Raw genomic sequence first — 6,587 nt, forward strand, 5'->3', positions numbered from 1 at the left:
CCAGGAAACATTAACGCCACTGCATCCTTGCTGCTTTCTCATGTAGAAGTCTGTTTAATGTGAAAACAAGGTGATATCTAATTAGCACACAGGTAAGGAATTAAGAAAATCTTTATTTAAGGGTGAAGATGTTTCTCACAAAATCGTTGCCCCAATGCATCATTGAAATTCAAGCTGGAAAGATGATTTTAATATATCACTTGTACATTTTGTATTGCTCTTCTGGTGACAATGTAGTTTGTTTTTGTCAATTACCCTTTTAATAATAGGGTAAAGAAAATTAAGTGGATTTTTTAAAGAAAACTATACTGTCAATATACTATTCAAACAAATTAAAATGGTAAAAGTTATTGTACTTCAAGTAAAAATAAAAGAGCAAAAATATCAATCCCAGTTTTGATTACTTAAATTAACAAAAAAAAATGCATATAGCAAAGGATAGTTTCAATCTGCCTACCTCTGGGTTATGGGCCCAGCATGCTTCCATTGCAGTACTCTGCTGCACATGTAAGTGCAAGAGATCCTGAAGCACTCAGTCATCATGGGAAAGTACCAATGTGTTTCTTCGTTGGTTGATGGAAGAAACATCTTACAAAAACTCTCCAGATTATTGACTTTTTAAAGTTTTTCTAGGAAACGTTCTAGATGTATGCTTATTAGCCTTTGTCAGTAAGTACCTTTTGCAAAGTGTCTCTGTGGCGCAATCGGTTAGTGTGTCCGGCTACTAACCAAAAGGTTGGTGGTTCAATCCAACCCAGGGACGTAATTGACCTTGTTATCAGATTTTGGTGATCTTTAAGTAGACAAGTCAAAATTTCAAACCCCCTATTATGGTGTAGGGTACCTGGCCTTCTCTGATGTAATCAGAGTTAGATTTGAATCATTGATTTTATAAAAACAGCTAGGAAGCACAATTTAGCAGTGGGTTGTAGAGAAAAAGAAATATGCTGGCAAAAAAAATCCAATTGAGTGATTAAACAGCTCTTCATTTTCTGGCTTTATTTTTATGCTAACAAATTTGTTCTCTGAAAAGTGTCCACAAAGCCAAGTCTCTGATTAACACCTTTGTAGGGATGGTTTTTCACCTATTACTAAATTAAACTTGCTTCATTGGAAAGGCAGCAAGATGCATCCTCATTTCAATGTCTACTGAAATAATACAGGTTGACACCAGGAAACATTAACGCCACTGCATCCTTGCTGCTTTCTCATGTAGAAGTCTGTTTAATGTGAAAACAAGGTGATATCTAATTAGCACACAGGTAAGGAATTAAGAAAATCTTTATTTAAGGGTGAAGATGTTTCTCACAAAATCGTTGCCCCAATGCATCATTGAAATTCAAGCTGGAAAGATGATTTTAATATATCACTTGAACATTTTGTATTGCTCTTCTGGTGACAATGTAGTTTGTTTTTGTCAATTACCCTTTTAATAATAGGGTAAAGAAAATTAAGTGGATTTTTTAAAGAAAACTATACTGTCAATATACTATTAAAACAAATTAAAATGGTAAAAGTTATTGTACTTTAAGTAAAAATAAAAGAGCAAAAATATCAATCCCAGTTTTGATTACTTAAATTAACAAAAAAAAATGCATATAGCAAAGGATAGTTTCAATCTGCCTACCTCTGGGTTATGGGCCCAGCATGCTTCCATTGCAGTACTCTGCTGCACATGTAAGTGCAAGAGATCCTGAAGCACTCAGTCATCATGGGAAAGTACCAATGTGTTTCTTCGTTGGTTGATGGAAGAAACATCTTACAAAAACTCTCCAGATTATTGACTTTTTAAAGTTTTTCTAGGAAACGTTCTAGATGTATGCTTATTAGCCTTTGTCAGTATGTACTTTTTACAAAGTGTCTCTGTGGCGCAATCGGTTAGTGTGTTTGGCTACTAACCAAAAAGTTGGTGGTTCAATCCCACCCAGGGACGTAATTGACCTTGTTATCAGATTTTGGTGATCTTTAAGTAGACAAGTCAAAATTTCAAACCCCCTGTTATGGTGTAGGGTACCTGGCCTTCTCTGATGTAATCAGAGTTAGATTTGATTCAGTGATTTTATAAAAACAGCTAGGAAGCACTATTTAGCAGTGGGTTGCAGAGAAAAAGAAATATGCTGGCAAAAAAAATCCAATTGAGTGATTAAACAGCTCTTCATTTTCTGGCTTTATTTTTATGCTAACAAATTTGTTCTCTGAAAAGTGTCCACAAAGCCAAGTCTCTGATTAACACCTTTGTAGGGATGGTTTTTCACCTATTACTAAATTAAACTTGCTTCATTGGAAAGGCAGCAAGATGCATCCTCATTTCAATTTCTACTGAAATAATACAGGTTGACACCAGGAAACATTAACGCCACTGCATCCTTGCTGCTTTCACATGTGGAAGTTTGTTTAATGTGAAAACAAGGTGATATCTAATTAGCACACAGGTAAGGAATTAAGAAAACCTTTATTTAAGGGTAAAGATGTTTCTCACAAAATCGTTGCCCCAATGCATCATTGAAATTCAAGCTGGAAAGATGATTTTAATATATCACTTGTACATTTTGTATTGCTCTTCTGGTGACAATGTAGTTTGTTTTTGTCAATTACCCTTTTAATAATAGGGTAAAGAAAATTAAGTGGATTTTTTAAAGAAAACTATACTGTCAATATACTTTTCAAACAAATTAAAATGGTAAAAGTTATTGTACTTCAAGTAAAAATAAAAGAGCAAAAATATCAATCCCAGTTTTGATTACTTAAATTAACAAAAAAAATGCATATAGCAAAGGATAGTTTCAATCTGCCTACCTCTGGGTTATGGGCCCAGCATGCTTCCATTGCAGTACTCTGCTGCACATGTAAGTGCAAGAGATCCTGAAGCACTCACTCATCATGGGAAAGTACCAATGTGTTTCTTCATTGGTTGATGGAAGAAACATCTTACAAAAACTCTCCAGATTATTGACTTTTTAAAGTTTTTCTAGGAAACATTCTAGATGTATGCTTATTAGACTTTGTCAGTATGTACTTTTTGCAAAGTGTCTCTGTGGCGCAATCGGTTAGTGTGTCCGGCTACTAACCAAAAGGTTGGTGGTTCAATCCCAACCAGGGACGTAATTGACCTTGTTATCAGATTTTGGTGATCTTTAAGTAGACAAGTCAAAATTTCAAACCCCCTATTATGCTGTAGGGTACCTGGCCTTCTCTGATGTAGTTAGATTTGACTCAGTGATTTTATAAAAACAGCTAGGAAGCACAATTTAGCAGTGGGTTGCAGAGAAAAAGAAATATGCTGGCAAAAAAAATCCAATTGAGTGATTAAACAGCTCTTCATTTTCTGGCTTTATTTTTATGCTAACAAATTTGTTCTTTGAAAAGTGTCCACAAAGCCAAGTCTCTGATTAACACCTTTGTAGGGATGGTTTTTCACCTATTACTAAATTAAACTTGCTTCATTGGAAAGGCAGCAAGATGCATCCTCAATTCAATGTCTACTGAAATAATACAGGTTGACACCAGGAAACATTAACGCCACTGTATCCTTGCTGCTTTCTCATGTGGAAGTCTGTTTAATGTGAAAACAAGGTGATATCTAATTAGCACACAGGTAAGGAATTAAGAAAATCTTTATTTAAGGGTGAAGATGTTGCTCACAAAATCGTTGCCCCAATGCATCATTGAAATTCAAGCTGGAAAGATGATTTTAATATATCACTTGTACATTTTGTATTGCTCTTCTGGTGACAATGTAGTTTGTTTTTGTCAATTACCATTTTAATAATAGGGTAAAGAAAATTAAGTGGATTTTTGAAAGAAAACAATACTGTCAATATACTATTAAAACAAATTAAAATGGTAAAAGTTATTGTACTTTAAGTAAAAATAAAAGAGCAAAAATATCAATCCCAGTTTTGATTACTTAAATGAACAAAAAAAAATGCATATAGCAAAGGATAGTTTCAATCTGCCTACCGCTGGGTTTTGGGCCCAGCATGCTTCCATTGCTGTACTCTGCTGCACATGTAAGTGCAAGAGATCCTGAAGCACTCACTCATCATGGGAAAGTACCAATGTGTTTCTTCGTTGGTTGATGGAAGAAACATTTTACAAAAACTCTCCAGATTATTGACTTTTTAAAGTTTTTCTAGGAAACGTTTTAGATGAATGCTTATTAGCCTTTGTCAGTATGTCCTTTTGCAAAGTGTCTTTGTGGCGCAATCAGTTAGTGTGCACGGCTATTAACCAAAAGGTTGGTGGTTCAATCCCACCCAGGCACGTAATTGACCTTGTTATCAGATTTTGGTGATCTTTAAGTAGACAAGTCAAAATTTCAAACTCCCTGTTATGGTGTAGGGTACCTGGCCTTCTCTGATGTAATCAGAGTTAGATTTGATTCAGTGATTTTATAAAAACAGATAGGAAGCACAATTTAGCAGTGGGTTGCAGAGAAAAAGAAATATGCTGGCAAAAAAAATCCAATTGAGTGATTAAACAGCTCTTCATTTTCTGACTTTATTTTTATGCTAACAAATTTGTTCTCTGAAAAGTGTCCACAAAGCCAAGTCTCTGATTAACACCTTTGTAGGGATGGTTTTTCACCTATTACTAAATTAAACTTGCTTCATTGGAAAGGCAGCAAGATGCATCCTCATTTCAATTTCTACTGAAATAATACAGGTTGACACCAGGAAACATTAACGCCACTGCATCCTTGCTGCTTTCTCATGTGGAAGTTTGTTTAATGTGAAAACAAGGTGATATCTAATTAGCACACAGGTAAGGAATTAAGAAAATCTTTATTTAAGGGTGAAGATGTTTCTCACAAAATCGTTGCCCCAATGCATCATTGAAATTCAAGCTGGAAAGATGATTTTAATATATCACTTGTACATTTTGTATTGCTCTTCTGGTGACAATGTAGTTTGTTTTTGTCAATTACCCTTTTAATAATAGGGTAAAGAAAATTAAGTGGATTTTTTAAAGAAAACTATACTGTCAATATACTATTCAAACAAATTAAAATGGTAAAAGTTATTGTACTTCAAGTAAAAATAAAAGAGCAAAAATATCAATCCCAGTTTTGATTACTTAAATTAACAAAAAAAAATGCATATAGCAAAGGATAGTTTCAATCTGCCTACCTCTGGGTTATGGGCCCAGCATGCTTCCATTGCAGTACTCTGCTGCACATGTAAGTGCAAGAGATCCTGAAGCACTCACTCATCATGGGAAAGTACCAATGTGTTTCTTCGTTGGTTGATGGAAGAAACATTTTACAAAAACTCTCCAGATTATTGACTTTTTAAAGTTTTTCTAGGAAACGTTCTAGATGTATGCTTATTAGCCTTTGTCAGTATGTACTTTTTGGGAAGTGTCTCTGTGGCGCAATCGGTTAGTGTGTCCGGCTACTAACCAAAAGGTTGGTGGTTTAATCCCAACCAGGGACGTAATTGACCTTGTTATCAGATTTTGGTGATCTTTAAGTAGACAAGTCAAAATTTCAAACCCCCTGTTATGGTGTAGGGTACCTGGCCTTCTCTGATGTAATAAGAGTTAGATTTGATTCAGTGATTTTATAAAAACAGCTAGGAAGCACAATTTAGCAGTGGGTTGCAGAGAAAAAGAAATATGCTGGCAAAAAAAATCCAATTGAGTGATTAAACAGCTCTTCATTTTCTGGCTTTATTTTTATGCTAACAAATTTGTTCTCTGAAAAGTGTCCACAAAGCCAAGTCTCTGATTAACACCTTTGTAGGGATGGTTTTTCACCTATTACTAAATTAAACTTGCTTCATTGGAAAGGCAGCAAGATGCATCCTCATTTCAATGTCTACTGAAATAATACAGGTTGACACCAGGAAACATTAACGCCACTGCATCCTTGCTGCTTTCTCATGTAGAAGTCTGTTTAATGTGAAAACAAGGTGATATCTAATTAGCACACAGGTAAGGAATTAAGAAAATCTTTATTTAAGGGTGAAGATGTTTCTCACAAAATCGTTGCCCCAATGCATCATTGAAATTCAAGCTGGAAAGATGATTTTAATATATCACTTGTACATTTTGTATTGCTCTTCTGGTGACAATGTAGTTTGTTTTTGTCAATTACCCTTTTAATAATAGGGTAAAGAAAATTAAGTGGATTTTTTAAAGAAAACTATACTGTCAATATACTATTAAAACAAATTAAAATGGTAAAAGTTATTGTACTTTAAGTAAAAATAAAAGAGCAAAAATATCAATCCCAGTTTTGATTACTTAAATTAACAAAAAAAAAATGCATATAGCAAAGGATAGTTTCAATCTGCCTACCTCTGGGTTATGGGCCCAGCATGCTTCCATTGCAGTACTCTGCTGCACATGTAAGTGCAAGAGATCCTGAAGCACTCACTCATCATGGGAAAGTACCAATGTGTTTCTTCATTGGTTGATGGAAGAAACATCTTACAAAAACTCTCCAGATTATTGACTTTTTAAAGTTTTTCTAGGAAACGTTCTAGATGTATGCTTATTAGACTTTGTCAGTATGTACTTTTTGCAAAGTGTCTCTGTGGCGCAATCGGTTAGTGTGTCTGGCTACTAACCAAAAGGTTGGTGGT

The 6,587-nt window shown here is 34.7% G+C and overlaps 1 non-coding gene across 1 annotated transcript; it reads left to right on the forward strand.

The window, feature by feature from the left end:
- Positions 1-1,859: 1,859 nt before the first annotated feature.
- TRNAS-ACU (transfer RNA serine (anticodon ACU)) lies at positions 1,860-1,933 on the forward strand. The gene has a single exon. It is a non-coding gene; the product is annotated as a tRNA-Ser (tRNA).
- Positions 1,934-6,587: the final 4,654 nt, after the last annotated feature.

Source organism: Pseudophryne corroboree, unplaced genomic scaffold, assembly GCF_028390025.1.
Source record: "Pseudophryne corroboree isolate aPseCor3 unplaced genomic scaffold, aPseCor3.hap2 scaffold_478, whole genome shotgun sequence".
NCBI lineage: Eukaryota > Metazoa > Chordata > Amphibia > Anura > Myobatrachidae > Pseudophryne > Pseudophryne corroboree.